Source organism: Bos grunniens, chromosome 6 (assembly GCF_055505025.1).
Source record: "Bos grunniens cultivar Pamir isolate PY7600 chromosome 6, Bosgru_T2T1.0, whole genome shotgun sequence".
In the NCBI taxonomy this organism is placed as follows: domain Eukaryota; kingdom Metazoa; phylum Chordata; class Mammalia; order Artiodactyla; family Bovidae; genus Bos; species Bos grunniens.
The window spans coordinates 90,856,995-90,883,356 of record NC_141170.1 but is presented as its reverse complement, the minus strand read 5'-3'; the positions used below and the strand labels follow the sequence as shown (position 1 = coordinate 90,883,356).

Sequence of the window (26,362 nt, the reverse complement as noted above, 5' to 3'; positions counted from 1 at the left end):
CTCCTAACCAGTGTCCTCTGGACTTCGCCCATTCCCCACCTTTTCTCAGGTCTATATTTCAGGGGGAAAAAAAAAAAAAATCTCAAGGCTCTCAATCAGCCCTGTAAACCTGCTGATTTAAGCCATGTTGTACAAAGTACATGTTAAAAAATGCAAGATAATGTTAAACAAAATTTTATTCCTTCTGAATAGTGCTTAACAGTATGCCTAGAAAACACAGAAACTATTTGGCAGTCCTTTTTTGGGGACCCAGGTATTAAGAGACAAGTACTCCCCAGTTTATTGTCCCTTTCATCTCCAATCTCTGCAAATCATTTTATTTTTCTTTCATTACAGAATCCTTCTTATTTACCCTCTCATAATATAGGTATTTACTTCTGCTTGCTTTATATCTCTGCGATATCGATGAAAGGCTATCAGTGTTCCCCAACATGCATCCCACTCTCTGACACTGTTTTCCAAGATTTTTTTCTTTAAAATCAAAGATATTAGTGTAAGAACATTTTAAATCTAACTGCCTCTGAATCTATAAGCTACCTGAGCATATTGTGCTTCCTACTGCAGATCAGTCCTGGGTGTTCACTGGAAGGACTGATGTTGAAGCTGAAACTCCAATACTTTGGCCATCTGATGCAAAGAGCTGACTCATTTGAAAAGACCTTGATGCTAGGAAAGATTGAGGGCAGGAGGAGAAGGGGGCGACAGAGGATGAGATGGTTGGATGGCATCATCGACTCAATGAACATGGGTTTGAGTAGACTCCGGGAGTTGGTGATGGACAGGGAGGCCTGGTATGCTGTGGTTCATGGGGTCTCAAAGAGTCGGACACGACTGAGTGACTGAACTGAACTGCACATTCTTCCTCCAGATCCTATGCTACTCATATCCATCCCTAGAGCATTTTCCTAGGCCAAGCCTCTCTCCCTTTTAAGTCCCACCCTTGGTTCTTAGTCTAAAATTTCATCCTCTACCTACCCAATTTAATTACCCCACTCTTCAGACTCTGGCTCAGCTTCACTCTGGTCCTGTGGTACAAGTCAGCCCTTTGTTCTTCCCTCAAAACATAAAACCTTTTGGGGAGTTGCGAAAACGTTGGTTTAATAGTTTGAGGAAGAAGGTAAATGGGGAAACAAACATAGAGGAAACTACAGACTCTAATGGTTTATTTTGTGTGAGAATTGCAGATGAATCTTCTTTTCTTTTCTACAACTGATATGAACTATGAATTGTTGTTATCACATGAACCATCAGAACTCTCAGCACTGCCTGAGCAGCTTCTCATCACGTCCTTATGAAAAAGGAGTTACAGTGTATGAATTCAAACTCACAAAAAGCCGTTTTGATTATTGATTTTCATGTCAGTTGCTTACAATTTTATACCCAATTACAATGCTGTAGAATAATGATCATGTAGACCATTAAATGTTTCATTAACATTTTATGATTTTATTTGATTAGTACAGGAAACTCTACTCATGTGTGTTCTATATTCACAGTTTATTAAATGTGCAACATGGTTATTTGCTCATAGAGCTTTATCTCCCCTAGTCTACATATAAGGGCATTTTAAAAGGTATAGCCTTTAAAAAATTCCTTTTTGGGGCCTTATGTTAGAACATAGAGATGGAACCATGAGACAGAGTTATGAGAGATTTCATATAAATATAATGCAGCAAGAATCAACTTTTTGAAAAAAATAAATACTTTGGATGTTGTGATAAATGAACTGAGCCTTTCAACATCCCAGCTCCAGGACTTTCTAGCATGTTGCATGAGTACAGGTGTCCTCATTATGGGTTACACAGTTCAGTTAAATTGAGTGTGTGTTAACTGATAACATACATTTATAATAGTGACAACAAATAGAAGCATGTCCTTTTAAAAGATCTGAAGGGAACTAGGCTTGAGAACTTTATAATATCTTACTCATGCTGCTGCTGCTGCTGCTAAGTTGCTTCAGTTGTGTCCGACTCTGTGCGACCCCATAGACGGCAGCCCATCAGGCTCCACCGTCCCTGGGATTTTCCAGGCAAGAGTACTGGAGTGGGGTGCCATTGCCTTCTCTGATCTTACTCATACCCTTTAATGAATCTAAAAGAACTCTATTTTATAGCTAAAAACATTTCATATATTTGAAGAAATTCTGATTTCATGCACTTGATTTATGATAAATTCAAATTCAGGACTCAAAATCTCATCTTTATCTTTAGTACAACTCTAAACATTGCTCAATAGAAATAATTTTAAGAGAATGACTGAAATTAAGATTAAATGATTTTCATTGTTTAACAATTAAATAGAGATTGTACTTGAATCTGGACTTCCCAGATGATGCTAGTGGTAAAGAATCTGCTTGCCAATGCAGGAGACATAGGAGACTAAGGTTCAATCCCTGGGTTGGGAAGAACCCCTGGAAGAGGGCACAGCAACCCACTCCGGTATTCTTGCCTGGAGAATCCCCATGGACAGAGGAGCCTGGATGCAGTCTGTAGGGTCGCAGAAGAGTCAGACACGACATAAGCTACTTAGCAGGCACACACAGACTTGAACCATCAGTTTATACAATCTAGTTCTTGCGTAACCTCTGAATTTCTTTAATGGACTTCAACAACATGAATCTATAACTCTCTGTTCATGCTAGTTTTTCTATATTTTCTTTATTTCTCAGTTATTCTATCCTGTTTTTCTAGCTTGTTGATGTCCTTAATTTCCCCACAGTAGTTGTAATATTTTTTCTAATAGTTTCCTGTGATCTTTCACTCTTATGTGAGAATTTAGTCTCAATACTCCTGGCAGTTTGACATGTTTTCCCCCAGTCTTTGGCTTGGCTAGTTGTAGTAATAAAAGGAAGAGGTATTTAATTTATTGCAATCCAAAGTCATCTTTCCTTTCTTTACCACTGTCACATACAGTATAATGAGGCAAATTTTACTTGTTGCAAGAGTATGAGAATAGTTTGCGAATGATGCAGACAGCATTTGAAATTTTTGTCAGGTTTGTCATTCCTAAAGATAATATGAAAACAGACTGAATGATCCAAGATTAGGAAATATCATCACAAGAAGGTGTTGGGGGCCAGCGTGAGGCGCTCCGCCCATGGCAAAGGTCATGAGGAAGGAGGCTCGACATACGCAAAGGCGGGATCGAGCCTCAGGAGTCCCCCTGGAAATTCTTGAGCATCTACCTCCAAAACCAGAGTCTGCCTACTTTACTACTTTGTGCTCTCACCTACACCTCTGACTTTATGGGGGGCTGTCCCCCACCACCTCTTTTGGAGAAGGAGTTAACTTAGAGCTCCAGTTAATAATAATTCCTGGGCGTGACAGGAGTGTTCCAAACTTACAAACCTCTGAAGGTTCTCTAGCCTGCCTGACAGGCTTGTCTGGCCACATGTGATTGCTCACAGCCTCCCAACCGTGAGAGGCATGAGATGCTTTAAACCTTCTAAAAACAGGTTCCTTAGAGAAGTTAGAAAACTATTAGTATAAGTATAGTGGGCTGATTAGAAATTGTATTGGTGAAGGGTTTTTCATTTGTTGAACCAATGTTTGCTGCTAAGTCTCCACATCCCCTGCCCTTACACACATTAATGAATATACAGAAGAAATAAGTATTAACCTTTGATATAAATCACGTTAGACCTTAGGCTAAGTAAATTCTTTCCTTAATTAAAACCCACTACACCCTCACCCTATAGGAATGTAACTTTATTTGGTTGGCATCTGTTTTAAGAATAATCACCCCTGGAGAAATAAGTGTTGACTGACCGCTGTCACAAGGAGAGGGTCATAAATTGTCAGCAGGCCCCCCTGGCCAGAAGATGATGTAACACCCCTAAGACCTCTGTATACATTTGTATGAAGCACCTGAATTTAATAAAAGTCAGGACTGCTGACCCTGCGTGACTTTTGTATAACACCTCAATGTATAAAAACAGACTCTGGAAAATAAAGAATTGGGATCCGTTCCTCAAAATACTGGTCTCCCCATGTTGCTCTCTCTCTCAAACTCTGGCTGAGTCTCCATCTGGAGCACAGAGCCCACCAAGGTTACTAACTTTGCCTGGGCTTCTAAGATCTGACCAGGGAGGCCTCAGTGTCTCCTCTCCTTCGGGAGAACGGAAGGACGCCTGTGGCCTATGTAAGTGGTGCAAGCTTCTTGTCTTGAAGTTTTATTGGTTTCCCGTGTAAACCGAGCTACTCAGCCTCTTTTCTCCACTGAATTTTCCTGCTGAGCTATCCTCATTCTATTACTCTTTATATCTCTAATTAATATCTAATTAAAGCCAGTGTATTCACCGATGCCGTCTCTCCTTTGAATTTCCCTGGATCCACTGGGGCTGGACCCCGGCAAGAAGGTAAAGAAACAACAGAAGCAGACTCTCTTGAGAGAACTTAGATGCTTAGCGTAATACAGAACTTGACGCTTAGCATTAATACAGAAAAACAAGGAAGCTTCATGGCTGTGATGATTAATCTTATGTGTCTATTTGGTATGATCACGGTGACCAGTTGTTTGGTCAAAACACTAACCTAGATTTTTCTGTAAAGGTACTTTCTAAGATGTAAATAACGTTTATAATCAGTTGACTTTAAGTAAAGCTGATTACCCTCCATCATGTAGGTGAGCCTCATCCACTAAATGAAATGCTTAAGAGAAAAATCTGAGGTTTCCTGCAGAAGAAGGAATCTTGCCTCCAAATGCCAAAATAAAAATTCTTCCTAAGTTCCCAGGCTTTGGACTTCAGACTGTAACATCAGATATTGCCTGAATCACCAACCAACCAGTTTGCCCTTAGGAATTGTCAGTTGTCACTTACCAGCCCTAACAATGGCATGAGCCAATTCTTTCAAATCAATCCCTTCTCTTTCTCTTTCTCCCTTTCTCCATCCCCTTTCTTATCGGTTTTCTTTACAATTCTGACTAATACAATGGCCACTAAAGAATGTTCCAATTTTATCATAAAAAACAAACAGGAGTTACTTGATCATAATTTAGTCATATAGTCAAGATGTACGATGCTTTGCTTCTGTATGAGGTCATCCCTCACTGTAATCAAATCATTTTCTTGACAGAGGGCTCAAACAGAACTATCATTAGCAAAGGGTCGTTAATACAGGTAGTTGTTACTTTATTATGACAATTGATATATTAATAGAGATCTTGTGATGTTTTTTCAACCTATCATCTATTTTATTTTTCTGAAAACTTTAGTATTAGACAACCTTCTGTCATGTTTGCATTATGTGAAACCTACCTCTGGTCATTGCTGATTGGGCCAGAGATGGGCACTCAGTTCAGACACATTCACCATGCTTTTCTCCCTTAAGGATCAGTAGGTTGTTTTCAAAGTCAATAGCCTCTGTAAGTCTTCTTGGAAATGGAGAGAAAACTGGTTTCAGAAAAAAAAAAAAAAAGGAGAAAATAAATCAAAATGTAATAAAGAGCAGAGACAGCAACTTCAAGACCCACAACAGTGGGAGAAAGTAAAATCCTAACAGATTAGTCATTTTAATTGCAATTAATAATTACATTTAGTAAAAATAATAACCAGGTTCAGTTCTTAAGGAGATCTGGATACATGTCTTTCTTCAGATTCCATGAAATATCTTAGAAAGCTTATTCTGAAGTCCTTCCCCTTTTTAATTCTCCTGATTTTTTTTTCCTTTTTCTTCAAGAATTTGAATGGCTTAATCACAAGAGCTCTGATTAAGATATACAACCAATTTCTTTTTGATAAAATTAACTGTTTTTATCATTTCTTCCCCCATACTTTCATTTTTAAGCACTTTGAAAAAATAAAATCAATACCTTCCTTTTAATTCACTGTCAGTTCATGAAACACATAATTTTTCCTAATAACACTGAATATATTATCTAGCACAAAAACTCAGATGGCAGAAAAATGCAGGTTTTGATTTTTACTGACTATTTCATTTAAAATATCAAGAACAAGGGTTTACAAATAAAGTGTTGACAAATCTGGAATTGATTATATTGTGAAATAATTGCAAATAGTCCAAAACACAGCAACTGGAGAAATGATTCAAAATACTTAGTATATAAAGTTTATCAAAGAAAAAGTGATTAGAACTTAAATCTGATGGCATCTGAGGCAAGAGTTCAAGTGGGGCATGTCCCTAAACATTTCTTTTCTGGTCTTCTGGATCTCATCTAATGTTATTCAGTCCAAAAAGGACCTTTGAAATGGGCAATGCAAGAGTGCAGTAGGAGTAGACTGAGTAAATACAGAGTTCCAGCATGACAATCTGGGAGACTCTTAAGTTTGTGAGAAAGTCAATACCCTTAGCAACCATCCACCTTACCCACTATTTTAGTTTAATAAAGAAATTGTAGGTGTAGTCCATCTGACAGTGACCTGGGCTTCTTCAAAGTAGAGGTTCAAATCAAAAATACTGTAATCTCTTTCATCCTTGATATATGATTTTCTTTTATAACAGAAGTTCAGCAAAGAAAACAAAATCTTGACTCTTTCCCAGAAAACATGTTCCGTCTCAGGAGTGGTAGTAAAGAAGTATTTGTGGAGCATGTTATATAGAACATAATGTTTAAGAAGAGCAAAAATAATAACTATATGTTTTACTATTCCAGAGAAGTGACATAATGACACTAATATATACAAAAATTTAGGGGTGAATACATTCAGGTAATGAATCTGTCATTTCAGATTTGTGTGACAAAATTTTCAATGAACCAATCAGATCTGAATGTTTCTAAATAATAATTATGCACTGACGTCAGACATATTTAGGTGATTAGTATATCAAAATCTCTTTAAAATAATTCATAAATAATTTATTCATAGGCTGAATCTATGAGGTGGAAATATAGGTGTATTTACCACACACACAAAAACAAGTTTTCTAAAGATGTTACTGAATGTATGACCTTTGTTGCTTGCTTACCTTAAAAATCTTCATGCTTTATATGGTATATATTATATAAATTTAAATGAAGATGTCCATGTAACACAATTCTACTGAATAACAAGGTGTCCTTTATTGACATGGCTTTTATTATGTTTCTTTGTACTGAGGCGATTACAGCATCAGGTATTTCCAATGCAACTCACAGGAATATTATATTACTGGGGCCTAATGTAATAAATCTTAAGTGAAGCAAGTCAGTCTAAAACTCTTGGTCCAATGACACTGCTCTGTGGTTGAAGGAAGAGCAATGCTGAGTACAATACGGCATTTACCGTGCAGACTTGTTCTATGCATGAGCTCTCATTCTCAGGTGCCTACAGCTTGTCCCAGGGAAGTCTTCAATTAAAAAGGAAATGAACTTAGCAGTTCACATTAAACTTCCTCTGGGATGCAAAAGGAAGTAGAACAAATTGGCACAGCATATTGATAATCAGTTGCTAAGTCACGTCCAACTCCTTGTGACCTCATGGACTACAGTATGCCAGGTTTCCATGTCCTTCACTATATCCCAGGGTTTGCTCAAACTCATGTACATCGAGCTGGTGATGCCATCCAACCATTTCATCTCCTGTTGACCCCATCTCCTCCCGCCCTCAGTCATTCCCAGGATGAGGGTCTTTTCCAATGAGTTGGCTCTTTGCATCACGTGGCCAAACTATTGGAATTTCAGTATCAGTCCTTCCAATAAATATTCCGAGTTAATTTCCCTTAGGATTGACTGGCTTGATCTCCTTACTGTCCAAGGACTCTCAAGGGTCTTCTCCAGAACCTCAGTTCAAAAGCATTAATTCTTCAGTGCTCAGTCTTCTTTATAGTCCAATTCTTACATCCATACAGAACTACTATAAACACCACAGCTTTGACTAAATGGACCTTTGTCAGCAAAGTGAGGTCTCTGGTTTTTAATACACTGTCTAGTTTCATCATAGCTTTTCTTCTAAGGACAAGGGTAGTTTAATTTCATGCCTACAGTCACCATCTTTGGCTATTTTGAAGCCCAAGAAAATAAAATCCATCCATTTTTTCACTTTCTCCTCTTCTATTTGCCATGAAGTGATGAAATAGAATGCCAAGATCTTCATACATTGAATGTTGAGCTTTAAGTCAGCTTTTGAACTCTCCTTTTTCAACTTCATCAAGAGGCTCTTTAGCTATCCTTCACTTTCTGTCATTAGAGTGGTACTACTATCTGCATATCTGAGGTTATTAATATTTCTCCCAGCTATCTTGATTCTAGCTTAGTATTCATCCAGCCTGGCATTTCACATGATGTACTCTGCATATAAGTTAGATAAGCAGGGTGACAATATACAGCCTTGATGTACTCCTTTCCCTATTTGGAAACAGTTTGTTGTTTCATGTTTTGTTCTAACTGCTGCTTCTTGACCTGCATACAGGTTTCTCAGGAGGCAGGTAACGTGGCCTGGTATTCTCATCCCTTTAAGAATTGTCCACAATTTGTTGTAATTCACATATTCAAAGGCTTTTGCATAATCAACAAAGCAGAAGTAGATTTTTTTTTTTTTTTTCTGGAATTCCCCTTGCTTTATCTATGATCCAGTGGATGTTAGCAATTTGATCCCTGGTTCCTCTGCCTTTTCTGAATCCAGCTTGAATTTCTGGAAGTTCTCAGTTCACATACTGCTGAAGCCTAGCTTGAAGAATTTTAATCATAACCTTGCTAGAATGTGAAATGAGTGCAATGGTACGGTACTTTGAACATTCTTAGACATTGGTTTTCTTTGGGAATGGAATGAAAAGTGACCTTTTCCGGCCCTGTGGCCATTACTGAGTTTTCCAAATTTGGTGACCTGTTGAGTGCAATTTCCCAGGTGGCGCTAGTGTTAAAGAACCTTCCTGCCAATGTAGGAGACACGGGTTTGATCTCTGGGTCAGAAGATCCTCTGGAGTTGGAAATGACAACTCACTCCAATATTTTTGCCTGGGGTATATCATGGACAGAGGAGCCTGGCAGGCTAAGGTGCATGGGGTCCAAAAGAATTAGACATGACTGAAGTGACTTAGCCATGCAGGGAATGTAGCACTTTACATCATCTTCTTTTAGGATTTGAAATAGCTCAGCTGGAATTCCATCACCTCCACTAACTTTCTTCTTAGTAATGCTTCCTAAGGCCCACTTGAATTCATACTCCAGGACATTTGGCTCTAGGTGAGTGACCACACTGTCGTGGTTATCTAGGTCACTAAGGCATATTTTGTATAATTCTTCTGTGTATTCTTGCACCTCTTTTAATCTCTTCTGCTTCTGTTATGTCCTTGCCATTTTTGTCCTTTATTGTTTCTGACTAGAGAAGAGCAGCATGTATAGGTATAGAAATTAACAATGTGGTTCTCAGATATAAGAAAGAGAAACAAAGATAAAAGAAAGAAGGAAGGAAGGGAGAGAGAGAGGGAAGCAGGGAGAGTGAGAGAGAGGGGGAGGAAGGGAGGGGCCTAAAATTAATCCACCATCAATTTCAATTTTTTTGCTTGATTAATTTTTCTCTTGTGTTTCAAGAATACAGTAAAGTGTTATTTCTAATCATTGTTTTTTATTTCATATAAATATCTTTAAAAATACAAGTGACACTGTTGTCAATAAATTTTACTTCATTCAGTTTCCTGTTACAATGAATAGCATGCATAGTCTGAAAAGAATGAAAACAGTGTTAATTCAATGTATTTTTACAATATACTGAAATTGTATTATATGATAGGCACTCAAGGGGTTGTGTGAGGGATACCAGAAATGACGTCTGCTTTTCTGTACCTTTTAGTATAAAATTTTCTTTCACTTTTCTCTGACTTTACTAAGCACAGATTCCCTTTGTCATAGTTATATTTGTTTTGAATTAACTTCAGTTAATGAATGAATAAATAAATAAATGTCACAAACCCATTTAAAACATTAATCTTTTCACAGGGGATCTATACAAATAATTGTTGATATGAGAGTTTAGGACATATAAAAATCAAAACCTATGCAGGGAAAGCAAGCAAACCTACAAAGTCTGAGTTCCTCAGAAGGAAAAAAGAAAGCTTTAGTTATACTGAAAGTAAATACTTCATCAACCAATTCTCTAGTTGGATGAATGGATGAATTATTCCCAGGGAGCAGTAAGTTGGGTCACTGCAAAGATCTAGTCTCTCAGGCCACTGCAGGCACATCTAGAAAATGAAGGTGCTGTATATAAACTGTATCCAACAGATTAGAAATCAAAATGCCTCCCTATCTCACTCACCAGGAGAATCTGGCAGATTGAGAATTGTTTTAGAAGACAGCATATTAGGCAACAAATAGTTTCCTGAATTATACCCAGTGTAGGAAACTAGAAATGTTAAGGAAAAAGCTCCTTTGAAACCAGCAGTATACAAAGATACTTAAGAGAGTAAAAAGCAAGTTCCAGAATAAATGATTCTCAGTGGCTTAACATTCTCATGGCTTAACAAACTCATACTAAAAATGACTTTCAAAACTTGTATGAGTGACTGCTCAAATAATATTTCAACTCCTGGGTTGGGAAGGTTTAACACCTGGGTTGGGAAGATCCCAATAGTTACTTTCTGGATGGGAGGTTCTCAATGTTTTGTACTTGTTGCACACTTTCAAATACACACCTTTCCCTCATAAGTCATATTTTCATAATGCAAATTTGGTATGACTTGATCAATTAATTTTGGAGAATAATTATTAATTTCTATCAGATAGAATGAACTAATAACATTTGCTCTATTCTAGAGTTCATAAGAAAAGATTGGCATACACAAAGAAAATAGACACAATCAAACACTGGGTCTCTAATGAGATTTGTATTAATTTGTAACAATTAAAAATATAATTATCATTGAAACTTCCTGTGAATCATTGGTTAGCCCACAAATGAAAGTGGAAGTTCTCTATCATTAAGAATCAGTAAAGAAAAATAAAAAAATCAGTGTTGTTTATAGTAGCCAAGACATGGAAACCAACCGTTGATGGATAAATGGATAAAGATATTGTGGTATATATAATGGATGATTCAGTCATAAAAAAAAAAAAAACAGGAAATTCTACCATTTGCAACAATATGGAAGGATCTTGACGGTCTTATGTTGAGTGAAATAAGTCAGAGAGAGAAAGACAAAGACTATATGACTTCACTTATATGAAAAATCTAAAACAAAGAACGTCATAGAAAAAGACATCAGACCTAGAGGCAGAGTGCGGGGGTGGCGGGGGTAGGGGGGGATTGGAGGAAGGTAGTCAAAAGGCTTAAGCTTTCAGTTATAAGTATGTCCCTAGTATTTATAACTGTAAGTTTATGCTCTTTGACCACATACTAGGGATATAGGGGTTTCCTTCATTAGAAAAGATCCTGATGTTGGAAAAGATGGAAGGCAGGAGGAGAAGGGGACAACAGATGATGAGATGGTTGGATGGCATCATCGACTCAATGGACATGGATTTGAACAAACTCCAGGAGATGGTGAAGGACAGGGAAGACTGATGTGCTGCAGTCCATGGGGTCACAGAATCAGACACAACTGAGTGACTGAACAACTGGTTCAGTTCAGTTCAATTCAGTCGCTCAGTAGTGTCCGACTATTTGAGACCCCATGAATCGCAGCACGCCAGGCCTCCCTGTCCATCATAAACTCCTGGAGTTCACTCAGACTCACGTCCATTGAGTCAGTGATGCCATCCAGTCATCTCATCCTCTGCTGTCCCCTTCTCCTCCTGCCCCCAATCCTTCCCAGCATCAGAGTCTTTTCCAATGAGTCAACTCTTCGCATGAGGTGGCCAAAGTACTGGAGTTTCAGCTTTAGCATCATTCCTTTCAAAGAAATCCCAGGGCTGATCTCCTTCAGAATGGACTGGTTGGATCTCCCTGCAGTCCAAGGGACTCTCAAGAGTCTTCTCCAACACCACAGTTCAAAAGCATCAATTCTTCGGCGCTCAGTTTTCTTCACAGTCCAACTCTCACATCCATACATGACCACTGAAAAAACCATAGCCATAGCCTTGACTAGAAGGACCTTTGTTGGCAAAGTAATGTCTCTGCTTTTCAATATGCTACCTAGGTTGGTCACAACCTTTCTTCCAAGGAGTAAGCGACTTTTAATTTCATGGCTGCAATCACCATCTGCAGTGATTTTGGAGCCCAGAAAAATAAAGTCTGACACTGTTTCCACTGTTTCCTCATCTATTTCCATGAAGTGATGGGACCAGATGCCATGATCCTAGTTTTCTGAATGTTGAGCTTTAAGCCAACTTTTTCACTCTCCTCTTTCACTTTCATCAAGAGGCTTTTTAGTTCCTCTTCACTTTCTGCCATAAGGGTGGTGTCATCTGCCTATCTGAGGTTATTGATATTTCTCCCAGCAGTCTTGACTCCAGCTTGTGTTTCTTCTAGTCCAGCGTTTCTCATGATGTACTCTGCATAGAAGTTAAAGAAGCAGGGTGACAATATACAGCCTTGACATACTCCTTTTCCTATTTGGAACCAGTCTGTTGTTCCATGTCCAGTTCTAACTGTTGCTTCCTGACCTACATATAGGTTTCTCAAGAGGCAGGTCAGGTGGTCTGGTATTCCCATCTCTTTCAGAATTTTCCACAGTTTATTGTGATCCACACAGTCAAAGGCTTTGGCATAGTCAATAAAGCAGAAATAGATGTTTTTCTGGAACTCCCTTGCTTTTTTGATGTAGGTCAGTGGTAATGCAGGGAATGCAAGTTTGATCCCTGGGTTGGGAAGATCCCCTGGAGTAGGCAATACTGATCCACTCCAGTATTCTTGTCTGGAGAACCCCATGGGCAGAGGATCCTGGCAGGGTATAGTCCACAGGATCTCAAAGAGTTGGACATGACTGAAGCAACTTAGCGCACGCGCGTGCGCGCGCGCGCACACACACACACACACACGGTAGCTCTATTTTTATTTTAAGGAACCTCCATACCATTTGCCACAGTGGCTGAACCAATTTAAATTCCCACCAACAGTGTAGGAGGGTTCCCCTCTTTACACACCCTCTCCAGCATTTATTGTTCATGGATTTTTGATGACACTGAAAAATTTTTGCATCCCTAGGCTAAATTTCATTTGATCATAATATATGATCTATTTAATGCAATATTAGATTTAGAATACTAGTATTCGTTGAGAATTTTTACATCTATGTTCATCAGTGACATTGGATTGTTATTTTGTTTTTGTGTGTGTTATCTTTGTTTTTAGAATCAGGGTGATGTCCTCATAGAATGAGTTTGGGAGTATTTTTTCCTCTGTAATGTTATGGAAGGGTTTCAGAAGAATAGGCATTAGCTCTTCTCTAAATATTTGATAGAAATCACCTGTGAAGGTATCAGGTCCTGCACGTTTGTTTGTCAGGAGTTCTTACATCACAGTTCAATTTCAGTGCTTCTGTTGGTCCCTTCATATTTTCTATTTCTACCTGGTTCAGTCTTGGAAAATTGTACCTTTCTAAGAATAGGTCTATTTCTTCCATTTTATTGACATACAGTTGCTTGTAGTAGTCCCTGATGATCCTTTGAATTTCTGCGGTGGGCAGACAGACTGAAACCACAATCACAGACAACTAGCCAATCTGATCACATGGACTGCAGCCATGTCTAACTCAGTGGAACTAAGCCATGCCACATGGGGCCACCGAAGATGGATGGGTCACAGTAGAGAGGTCTGACAGAATGTGGTCCATTGGAGAAGGGAATGGCAAATCACTTCAGTATTCATGCCTTGAGAACCACATGAACAGTATGAAAAGGCAAAAAGATAGGACAATGAAAGATGAACTCCCCAGGTCGGTAGGTGCCCAATATGCTACTGGAGATCAGTGGAGAAATAACTCCAGAAAGAATGAAGGGATGGAGCCAAAACAACACCCAGTTGTGGATGGGACTGGTGATAGAAGCAAGGTTCGAAGTTATAAAGAGCAATATTGCATAGGAACCTGGAATGTTAGGTCCATGAATTAAGGCAAATTGGAAGTCGTCAAACAGGAGATGGCAAGAATGAACGTCAACTTTCTAGGAATCAGCGAACTGAAATGGACTGGAATGGGTGAATTTAACTCAGATTACCATTATATCTACTACTTGGGCAGGAATCCCTTAGAACAAATGAAGTAGCCATCATAGTCATCAAAAGAGTCTGAAATGCAATACTTGGATGCAATCTCAAAAATGACAGAATGATCTCTGTTCATTTCCAAGGCAAACCATTCAACATCGCTGTAATCCAAGTCTATACCCCGACCAGTAACGCTGAAGGAGAAGGCAATAGCAACCCACTCCAATACTCTTGCCTGGAAAATCCCACGGATGGAGGAGCCTGGTAGGCTTCAGTCCATGGGGTCGCAAAGAGTCAGACATGACTAAGCGACTTCACTTTTACTTTTCACTTTCATGCACTGGAGAAGGAAATGGAAACCCACTCCAGTGTTCTTGCCTGGAGAATCCCAGGGAAGGCAGAGCCTGGTGGGCTGCCATCTATGGGGTCGCACAGATCGGACACAACTGAAGTGACTTAGCAGCAGTAGCAGTAACACTGAAGAAGCTGAAGTTGAACGGTTCTATGAAGACCTAAAAGACCTTCTAGAACTAACACCCCAAAAAGATGTCCTTTTCACTATAGGGGACTGGAATACAAAAGTAGAAAGTCAAGAAACACCTGAGTAACAGGCAAATTTGGCTTTGGAGTACAGAATTAAGCAGGGCAAAGGCTAACAGAGTTCTGCCAAGAGAACACACTGGTCATAGCAAACACCCTTTGCAACAATACAAGAGAAGACTGTACACATGGACATCCTCAGATGGTCAACACCAAAATCAGATTGATTATATTGTTTGCAGCCAAAGATGGAGAAGCTCTATACAAGCAGCAAAAACAAGACCAGGAGCTGACTGTGGCTCAGATCATGAACTCCTTATTGCCAAATTCAGACTTAAATTGAAGAAGGTAGGGAAAACCACTAGACCATTCAAGTATGACCTACATCAAATCCCTTATGACTATACAGTGAAACAGAGAAATAGTTTTAAAAGACTAGATCTGATAGAGTGCCTGATGAACTATGGACAGAGGTTCATGATATTGTACAGGAGACATGAATCAAGATAATCCCCAAGAAAAAGAAATGAAAAAAAGCAAAATGGCTATCTGAGGAGGCCTCACAAAAAGCTGTGAACAGAAAGGAAGTGAAAAGCAAAGGAGAAGAAGAAAGATGTTCCCATTTGAATGCAGAGTTCCAAAAGATAGCAAGTAGGGATAAGAAACCCTTAATCCGTGACGAATGCAAAGACATAGAGGAAAACAATAGAATGGGAAAGACAGAGATCTCTCCAATAAAATTAGAGATAGCAAGGGAACATTTCATGCAAAGATCGGCTCAATAATGACAGAAATGGTATGGATCTAACAGAAGCAGAAGATATTAAGAAGAGGTGGCAAGAATACACAGAAGAACTGTACAAAAAAAGATCTTCATGACCCGTATAATCACAATGATGTGATCACTCACCAAGAGCCAGACATCCTGGAATGTGAAGTCAAGTGGGCCTTAGGAAGCAGCAATACGAACAAAGCTAGTGGAGGTGATGAAATTCCAGTTGAGCTATTTCAAATCCTGAAAGATGATGCTGTGAAAGTGCTGTACTCAACATGCCCACAAATTTGGAAAACTCAGCAGTGGCCACAGGACTGGAAAATATCAGTTTTCATTCCAGTTTCAAATAAAGGCAATGTCAAAGAATGGTCAAACTACTGCACAATTGCACTCATCTCACATGCTAGTAATGTTCAAAATTGTCCCAGCCAGGCTTCAGCAATACGTGAACTGTGAACTTCCAGATGTTCAAACTGCTTTTTGAAAAGGCAGAGGAACCAGAGATCAAATTGCCAACATCCGCTGGATCATGGAAAAAGCAAGAGAGTTCCAGAAAAACATTTATTTCTGCTTTATTGACTATGCCAAAGCTTTTGACTGTGTGGATCATAATAAACTGGAAAATTCTGAAGAGATGGGAATACCAGACCACCTGACCTGCCTCTCTTGAGAAACCTATTTGCAGGTCAGGAAGCAAAAGTTAGAACTGGACTTGGAACAACAGACTGGTTCCAAATAGGATTAGGAGTAGGTCAAGGGTGTATACTATTGCCCTGCTTATTTAACTTATATGCAGAGTATATCATGAGAAACGCTGGGCTGGAGGAAGCATAAGCTGGAATGCTGGGAGAAATATCAATAACATCAGATATGCAGAAAGTAAAGATGCAGAAAGTGAAGAGGAACTAAAAAGCCTCTTGATGAAAGTGAAAGAGGAGCATGAAAAAGTTGGCTTAAAACTCAACATTCAGAAAACTAAGATCATGGCATCTGGTCCCATAACTTCATGGGAAATAGATGGGGAAACAGTGGAAACAGTGTCAGACTTTACTTTTTTGGGCTCCAAAATCACTGCAGATGGTGATTGCAGCCATCAAACTAAAAGACACTTACTCCTTGGAAGAAAAGTTATGACCAACCTAGACAGCATATTAAAAAGCAGAGACATCACTTTGTCAACAAAGGTCTGTCTAGTCAAGGCTATGGTTTTTCCAGTGGTCATGTATGGATATGAGAGTTGGACTATAAAGAAAGCTGAGCCAGAAAAATTGATGCTTTTGAACTGTGGTGCTGGAGAAGACTCGTAAGAGTCCCTTGGACTGCAAGGAGATCCAACTAGTCCATCCTAAAGGAGATCAGTCCTATGTGTTCATTGGAAGAACTGATGTTGAAGCTGAAACTCCAATACTTTGGCCACCTGATGCGAAGAGTTGACTCATTGGCAAAGACCCTGATGCTGCAAGGGATTGGGGGCAGGAGGAAAAGGGGACGACAGAGGATGAGATGGCTGGATGGCATCACCGACCTGATGGACATGGATTTGGGTGGACACCAGGTGTTGCTGATTGACAGGGAGGCCTGGCATCCTGCGGTTCATAGGGTTGCAAAGAGTCGGACACAACTGAGCAACTGAACTGATCTTGTAATATATTCTTTTCTATTTCTAGTTTTAATTGAGTAATCTCTTTTTTTCTTGATGATAAACCTTTAGGTTTACCAATTTTATTTATATTTTCAAATAACCAGCTTTTAGTTCCATTGATCTTTACTATTATTTTATTTTTCATGTATTTCTGCCCTGATCTTTGATTCTTTTTGCCTTCTACTTACTTGAAGCTTTATTTGTTCTTTTTTACCTAGTTATTTCGCATGTTAGGTTAGTTGTTTAGTTGAAATTTTTCTTTTTTTTGATGGCAAGATTGTATTCCTATAAATTTCTGTCTTAGAAGTGCTTTTGCTGCATCCCATAGGATTTAGATTGTCGTCTTTTTTTTCTTTTTCCCTTGTTATTATCTGACTTCTTCTTTGCATTCCTCAGTGATCCACTGGTTGCTTAGTAGCGTATTGTTTAGCCACTATGTTTGTGTGTGTGTGTTTTTTTTTAAGGTTTTTTTTTTTTTTTCTTGTAGTGTATTTCTAAATTCACAGCATTAAGGTTGGAAAAGATGCTTGGTGTGATTTCAATTTTCTTATGTTTGCCAAGGCTTGCCTTGTGGCCCAGCGTAGGGCCAATCCTGGAGAATGTCCCACGTGCACTTGAGACGTTTTTGATGGAATGCTACTAAAATTTCAATTAAATCCATCTGATTCAATATGTTCTTTAAAGCCTGTGTTTCCTTACGATTTTTCTGCCAGGATGATCTGTCCATTGGTAAAAGTAGTGTGTTAAAGTCTTCCACTATTATTGTGTTAATGTTGATTTTTCCCTTCATGGTTGTTAGTATTTGCCTTACATATGAGGTGCTCCATTGATGATTGTGTATATATTTACAACCATGATTGTGTATATATTTACTATATAATATTTATATATCTTCTTGGATTTATCCCTTGATCATTATGTAGCATCATTTTTTGTCTCCTGTAACAGTTTGTTTTAAAGTATTTTGTCTGATAGAAGTACTATTCCTCCAGCATTTCGATTTCCATTTGCATGGAATCCCTGCTAACACATGACTTTCAGTCTGTATGGGTCCCTAAGTCTAAGGTGGGTCTCTTGTAGACAGCATATGTATGGGCCTTATTTTGTATCCATGCACTGGTGCATTTAATCCATTTACACTTAAGGTAATTATTGATATGCATGTTCCTATTATCATTTTCTTACGCAAAGAAGTAGAGAAAACAAGAAATTGGGAAAGCTTACAGATCTCTTCAAGAAATTGGAGATATCAAGGAAATATTTCATGCTAGGATGCGCATGATAAAAGATAGAAAAGGTATGGGCCTAATAGAAGCAGAAGAGCTTGAGAAGGAGTGGCAAGAATACACAGAACTATACAAAAAACGTCTTAATGACCCAGATAATCATGATGGTGTGGTCAGGTCACTCATCTAGAGCCAGACATTTTTGAGTGTGAAGACAAGTGGCGCTTAGGAAACATTACTACAAACAAAGCTAGTGGAGGTGATGAAATTCCAGCTGGGCTATTTAAATCCTAAAAGATGATGCTGTTAAAGTGCTACACCAAATATGTCCGCCAATTTGGAAAACTCAGCAGTGCCATCAGGACTGGAAAAGGTCAATTTTCATTCCAATCCCAAAGAAGGGTGATGCCAAAGAATGTTTAAAATACCAAATAATTGTGCTCATTTCATATGTTAAGCAAGGTTATTCTCAAAATCCTTCACACTAGGCTTCAGCAGTATGTAAATAAAGAACATCTAGATGTATAACTGGATTTAGAAAATGAAAGAGAATCAGAGATCAAATTGCCAATATTCATTGGATCATAGAAAAAGCAACATAATTAAAAAATCGCTTCACTGACTAAGCTAAAGCCTTTGACTGTGTGAATCACAACAAACTGTACAAAAATTCTGAAAGAGATGGGAGTACTAGACCACCATACCTGTCTCCTGAGAAACATGTTTGTGGATCAAGAATCAACAGTTAGAAGCAAACATGGAACAATGGAGTAGTTCAAAATTCAGACAAGGCTGTGTAATTTTCACCCCGCTTATTTAATTTTTATGCAGAGTTCATACATGCTCAGTTGCTCAGTTGTGTCTGACTCTGTGACATCATGGAATGGTGTTAATCTCCTTTGTCCATGGAATTTTCCAGGCAAGAATACTGGAGTGGGTTGCTATAGGAGACAGGAAGAATAAAAGAAAAGCAGGTCTCAGCAAGGGCCACAAAGGATATTTATAATTATTGATAAACTGGATGCTATAAGGTATGAGATTCTTGGAACAAGTCCAGAGGGAACAGTTTATAATCTTGAAAACAAGATATGATCCTGGGGTCGGAAAACCGACCCCAGACTGTTTCTCAACTGGTGTCTCAGAGTCACATGTTTTACGTATCTGGTGGCAAATCTATAGATAAGAATATTAGTCTTGGTTACTGATTTGTTATTGATTACTGTTTCCTAATTACTCAATGGCTAATGATCATTTTGTTCTTTGGTCCTGAAGGCCACATGTTATAGTTTAACTCCCCGCATATTCTTTCATTCACGGCTGAAAGTATAATAAAGCTGACTTGGATTCTGTTTCGGCACCTTCCCCTTGGAGTAGTGCTGGTCCCCCATCCTCACTTTTATCTCAATTTTTGTGTCTCGTTTCTCATTCTCTCACCATATCGCACTTTCGGAAACCCTCTTGTCAAGCTGGTCTCGACAGGTTACCATTTCCCCCTAGAGGGGATCTTCCTGACCCAGGGATTGGACCCTGGGTCTTGTGTCTCCTGTTTTGGCAGCTGGATTCTTTACCACAGTGCCACCTGGTACATGATGTGAAATGCCTGTCTGGATGAATCACAAGCTGGAATCAAGATGTCCAGGAGAAATATCAACAACTTCATATATGCAGACAATACCAATCTCATGGCAGGAAGTGAAGAGAAACTAAAGAGCCTCTTGATGAGGATGAAAGAGGAGAGTGAAAAGCTGGCTTTAAACTCAACATTAAAAAAACTAAGATCATGGCATCTGATCCCATCACTTCATGGCAAATAGAAGGGGGAAAAGTGGAAACGGTGACAGATTTTATTTTCTTGGGCTCCAAAATCACTGCAGATGGTTCCTGCAACCATGAAAGTAAAAGACACTTTCTTCTTGGAAGTAAAGCTATGATAAATCTAGATAGCATATTAAAAAGCAGAGATATCACTTTGCTGACAAAGGTTCGTATTGTCAAAGTTTTTCCAGTAGTCATGAATGGATGTGAGAGTTGGATCATAAAGAAAGCTGAGCACTGAAGAATTGATGCTTTCAAATTGTGTTGTTGGAAAAGACTCTCAAGAGTCCCTTGGACTGTAAGGAGATCAAACCGGTCAATCCTATAGGAAATCAACCCTGAATATTCATTGGAAGAATTGATGATGAAGCTGAAGTTCTGATACTTTGGCCACCTGATGCGAAGATCTGACTCATTAAAAATACCCTGAAGCTGGGAAAGATTGAAGGCTCAAGGAGAAGGGGGCAGCAGCGGATAAGATGGTTCGATAGCATCACCAACTCAATGGACTTGAGTTTGAGACAACTCTGGGAGACTGTAAAGGACAGGGAAGACTGATGTGCTGCAGCCCATGGAGCCACAAAGAATTGGACATGACTAAGAGTCCCTTGGACTGCAAGGAGATCCAACCAGTCCATTCTGAAGGAGATCAGCCCTGGGATTTCTTTGGACGAATGATGCTAAAGCTGAAACTCCAGTACTTTGGCCACCTCATGGGAAGAGTTGACTCATTGGAAAAGACTCTGATGCTGGGAGGGATTGGGGGCAGGAGGAGAAGGGGACAGTAGAGGATGAGATGGCTGGATGGCATCACTGACTCGATGGACGTGAGTCTGAGTGAACTCCGGGAGTTGGTGATGGACAGAGAGGCCTGGAGTGCTGTGATTCATGGGGTTGCAAAGAGTCAGACATGACTGAGTGACTGAACTGAACTGAAGCTACTGAACAACTGTTTTGTATTTGTTTTTGTAGGTCTTTTCCTTTTCTTATGTTTTCTCCCTAGAGTAGTTTCTTTAGCATTTATTTGTGGTGCTGCATTCTCTTAATCTTTGCTTGTCTGTAAAGCTTATGATATCTCTGTCAAATCTGAATGACAGACTTGATGTGCAGAGTATTCTTCATTGCAGGTTCTTCCTTTGCATCACTTTAAATATACTGTGCCATTTCTTTCTAGTTGCAGTTTCTGATGAAAAATCAGCTGTTAACCTTATGGTACCTCCCTTTTCTGTTGTCTTTTTTTCCTTTTTTGCTTTTAATATTTTATCTTTGTGTTTTATTTTTGTCAGTCTGATTACTATGTGTCTCAGCATGTTCCTCCTTGGGTTTATCCTGCCTGGATAAAAATGGATATTTCTGTGCTTTAAGAACTTGGTTGAGCATTTCCTTTCCCACCTTAGGGAAATTTTCAGCTATTATCTCTTCAAATATTTTCTTGGGTCCTTTCTCTCTCTTCTTCTGGAACCACTATAATAGAAACCTTGGTGCATTTAATGTTATCCCAGAGGTCTCTTAGGCTGTCTATATTTCTTTTCATTATTTTCTCTTTATTCTGTTCCACAGCAGTGATTGCCACCATTTTGTCTTCCAGGCCACTTATCTGTTCTGCTTCAGTTGTGCTGCTATTGATTCCTTCTAGTGTATTTTTCATGTCACATGCGTTGTTCATCTGTTTGTTGTTTAGTTCTTCTAGGTCTTTGTTAAACATTTCTTGCATCATCTCAATCTTTGCCTCTATTCTTTATCAAAATCCTGGATCATCGTCACTATCATTATTCTGAATTCTTATTCTGGTATGTTGCCTATCTCTATTTTATTTAGTTGTTTTTCTGGCATTTTATCTTGTTCCTTCATCTGGGACATAATCCTGTCCTTTCATTTTGATTAACTTTCTGTGGTTGTGGTTTTTGTTCTGGAGGCTTCAGGAATGTAGCTTCTTGTTTTTGCTGTCTTCCCTCTGGTGAATGAGGCTATCTAAGAGGTTTGTGCAAGCTTCTTAGAGACTGGGAGAGATTGGCAGTGGGTAGAACTGTGTCTTGCTCTGATGGGTAGGGCCTTGCTCAGCAAAACGTTAATCTGATTTTTTTGCTGATAGGTTTTGCTATGTTCTCTCTCTGTTAGTTGTTTGATATGAGGCAACCCAGCCATGGAGTCTACAGGGTCTATGCTAGGGCTAATGGTGACCAACCTCTAGGAGGGTTCTGACAGCGGACCTGTGGTCCTAGGTTCTGACAGCAGACCTGTGGTCCTAGGACCACTTCTGCCAATGCCCGTGTCCCTGTGGTTAGTCACCACTGACCTATGCTACTGCAGAGGGTCCTCCAATATTAACAAGCAGGTCTGGTTCAGTCTCCTATGAGATCACTGCTCCTTTCCCCTGAGTCCTGGTACACACAAGATTTTGTGTGTGTCCCCTAAGAGGAGGAGGAAAATTGTGGTTTCCCTCAGTCCTGTGGAAATCCTGCAATCAAATCTGCTGGCCTTCAAAGTCAGTTTCCCTCAGGATTGCTATTTGCTTTGTCAGATCCCCAGGCACAAAAGCTTGACATGATTAGAACCTTCACAGCGGTGCAAGAACTTTTGTGGTACACTTGCTTTCCTGTTGGTAGGTAACCCATACAGCTGGTATGGGATTTAATTTTATTTTTGTTGCACCCTTCCTACCATCTTGTTGTGACTTCACCTTTGCCTTGGACATGCGGTTTATTTTTTGGTGGGTTCCAGCATCCTCTGTCAATGATCGTTCAATAGTTAGTTTTGATTTTGATGTTCTTGCATGAGGAGGTGAGTGTGCATCCTCTACTCTGCCATCTTGAAACAAAATCCTTACTTGTGATTAGATTATTTCACAAAAGAACTGCACCACGTTCCAGACTCTAATGCTTAGCAGATAATCGATAAATATATAAATGAAAGACATTCAATTAAAAAAAGATACAATTTCATTTATAACACAAAAAGGCTTACAGGACTAGAAATGAGAACTTTCTATCAGAACCACTTAATAGTAAAACAAAATTTTTAAAGTTGAGGCAAAGTGAGGCCCTTGTTCAGTTAAAATTCAAATATACATCACCTAGGTGATTCATCCCCATAACAGCAACTTACTGTTCCACTTCCTCCATGATGAAGTAGCTGATGCAATAAAATTGAAAACTTTATACTCTCTCTTTCTCTCACATACACACATATATATATATATAAAAATATATATATATATATATTTTTTTCCCCCTGTGTTACATTCTAGTATGAATGTACACGATCTCACAGATTGGTCTCTTGTCTCTTTCATTTTGGAAGAAAGAAGTAGACTTTACTAGGTTATAATAATCATAATGAAGGTGTGGCTGAGTCTCCAAGAACTCTCAATGTGAGACCTGACTTACCCCTTAAAGCCTTGTAACCTGTTACAAAGTTTCAACATTTGTAGAATGGCTTGTCAGTTGGAAGTGATAAGTGCTACTACTAATATCCTCCACCTTCTTGCAAGTTAACTAGGTGTTTCTCAGCTAAAAAAGTGACCAAAAGCTATTTATTAGTCAATATATTGAATTACTGGTTTCTCATTTTTAGAAACTGCTTTGGATCATTTAATTATTCTATAGATCAAAGTATAGCAATCTATGATTCATGGACTGAATAAAATTTACTTAAGCTTTAAACAAGTGTTTATATAAATAAAACCTTTAGATAGAAAACACCTCAAAAGCAGACTCTAACATCCAATTTGGTTATGTCTTACAATAATACAGGACTATGACTATTAAGAGATTGCATGATGATATGTATGTGTGTGTATCCCCAAATTTGAATTAAATTATTCTCCCAGGTAAGGAGCTTAGCTTTCAGAGCTACAGAATATAACTCATGCTGTCATCTGTTAGATTTAGATATGATCATTACTGTGTAGTTATTCTGAAAGCACAGGGACAGAGGGACCCTGAAATCTAGGATCATTAAGACAAATCTCTTATTTTTCTCTCATATTTCCTTCTTTCAGACTTCATGTATGCCATTCATTCCTTTACCTAAGACACCTTCTTGAGGCCATGTGTGTATGTTTGTGTGTGTGTGTGTGTTGGTTTCTCAGTCATGTCTGACTCTTTGTGACCCTATTAACTTCAGCTGGCTAGGCTCCTCTTAAGTATCAAATACTGTCTTAAAAATGTAGCCCTTTCTCATAGCAAGTGCAAGTGTGATGAAGAGAGATATGTGAATGCGTGATACAACAGAAATCACTGTTATTTAATTGTCCAGTCATGTCTGACCCTTTTGTGACCCTATGAATTGGGGTTCTCCAGGCAAGAATATTGGAGTGGGTTGCCATTTCCTTTCTCCAGGGGATCTTCCTGACCCAGAGATTGAACCTGAGTCTCCTGCCTGTATCTCCTTTACCTCTGAGCCACTGGGAAAGCCCAGAAATTGCTACAGATAATATTTAAATCATAGTATACTGATGAGCACTGCCTCAAGAAATAGAGTTAATTTTAAAATCATGTTTTGAGCCTAAGTAGGAATTTTCCAAAAAGACAAACAAGGGCATTACCATTCAGGAAAAAGAATACATGATTGTTTCCAGGTACAAAATAGCTCAGAATTCTTAAGGACATGGGTTACTTCTAACCCATCAATAGAAAATAAAGCAAAGGAATGTTACCTACTTTCTTTACTTCAAGATTATTTTTTAATCCTTAAAACTGGGACCAAAGGTTGAATGATCAAAATTATAAGGCAATATTGCTATACATATAGAATAATTGTGTGATACAGACAGAAAATATATGAAATTTTTAATAATGTGAAATAGCATTTGAAATTGCATGTTATGAGATGTTTAAAGGACAGAGTGAGGAAGAGAGATACTATGGCTAGAGTAGGACTTTGAGGATGAGTGGGGTTTTGGCAAATAACAGAGTGGAAGTATGATGTAAGTGAAGGATGTCCAAGAAGGGCTACAGTGTTGCAAAGTTCTACAGTATAAAAGTCTAATTGCAATTCTGCTGTGGGGAGAACTATTTGCATAGACTAAAATGTGAATATGTCATTCCCATTTTTCCTCCTGGATTTGTTGAACTCAGCAGTACCAAATAACACACCCTGAATATCCCCTGAAAGCCTAGCCACAGAATTTGCAATTTAGAGCATCAAAAGTTGTTTAAGGCCTAAGGAGCCAATTTCTTCTTTGAGTTTGGGATCAGGCCACCTTAACACCGAATCTCAAGAGAGTCCTAAAGGTCACTAGCTTTCTGTGCCTTGCTTCTGCTGATCCAGCACTTAGAATTTTCATTTCCATTTTGAAACCAATAAATCAGCATATCTTGCCAGAGGAGTTTTAACCTCTTACGATGCAATCAAATTGCTCAGTCAGAATGACTCCTGAAAATTGATCTGTACATTGTTAAGAATGGAAGAGAAAGTGTTTCTAAGGAATATAGATCTCTGATTTATAGAATAATGTTAGCTGGATCCTGAAGAATTGAGTAAAACGTTATGAGATTATCCATACCAAATAGAACAGAAAGTTGCCAATCAGTGATACTGGCCAATTATACACAGTTAGATAACCACTGTAATTAGTGTGTTTACTGATACATTGGTAATTATCTCCAGGTCAGCTTGAATGTTTATTGTCTCAGATCACTGATAAGAATGGTAAAATGCAAAATACATCTTTAATTACTGAAGTATCCCTCTTGGTGATTTAAATCACATACCAAAGGCTTGAAAGTTGCTTCAGGGATTTTGGTTTTTGTTTCTTTTTTTGTTCACATAGTTTTAATTTTTTATCCTTTTTTTTTTTTTTCTATTTTGATCAATAAACAATTTTCACCAGAATTAGGTCTTTGGATGAGACAATTTTACTTTTAATATGTTAATTTTCTCATTCAATATATGTTTCAAAGCAGTAGTTTTATCAATATGTTGTGTCTCAGTTTTCTTCATCCCAATCTCATCTTATTTCTTTGGTCAGAGCTTGCCAAACCTCCCAAAACAATCTTAAAGTGATCATTTATCTCCCTGCCTGAATATTAGGATGGAGTTGATAAATGACCACCTCCCTTGGGACCCTACATCCCTCTTTAATGAAGCAATATCCAAGTAATTAATTAAATCAGCTATCACAAAGATTAGCAAAGTAACATGTCCCAAGTGTCCTGTGTTAGCTAGAGAAAGGTACTATGTACACAGAAGAAGCAGCATGATGTTATTTGTGCATTATTCCCTCAGCCCTTAAACTGATTGGTTGGTTTTCAGCTTCAGTGCTCAGAATCAAGTGAGCATAATATTAACATAGGAAGAACATGTGAATTGGCAACCACCAAATATCCCTAAGTAATATCTGAAAT

At 38.6% G+C, this 26,362-nt stretch overlaps 1 long non-coding RNA gene across 1 annotated transcript in view; it reads right to left on the bottom strand.

The window, feature by feature from the left end:
* Positions 1–5,171: 5,171 nt before the first annotated feature.
* LOC147370988 (uncharacterized) overlaps positions 5,172–26,362 on the bottom strand; it is an 89,508-nt gene continuing 68,317 nt past the window's right edge. The window contains exon 2 of the long non-coding RNA XR_015165677.1: positions 5,172–5,392. This is a non-coding gene — a long non-coding RNA (uncharacterized LOC147370988). The remainder of the gene's footprint in view (positions 5,393–26,362) is intronic.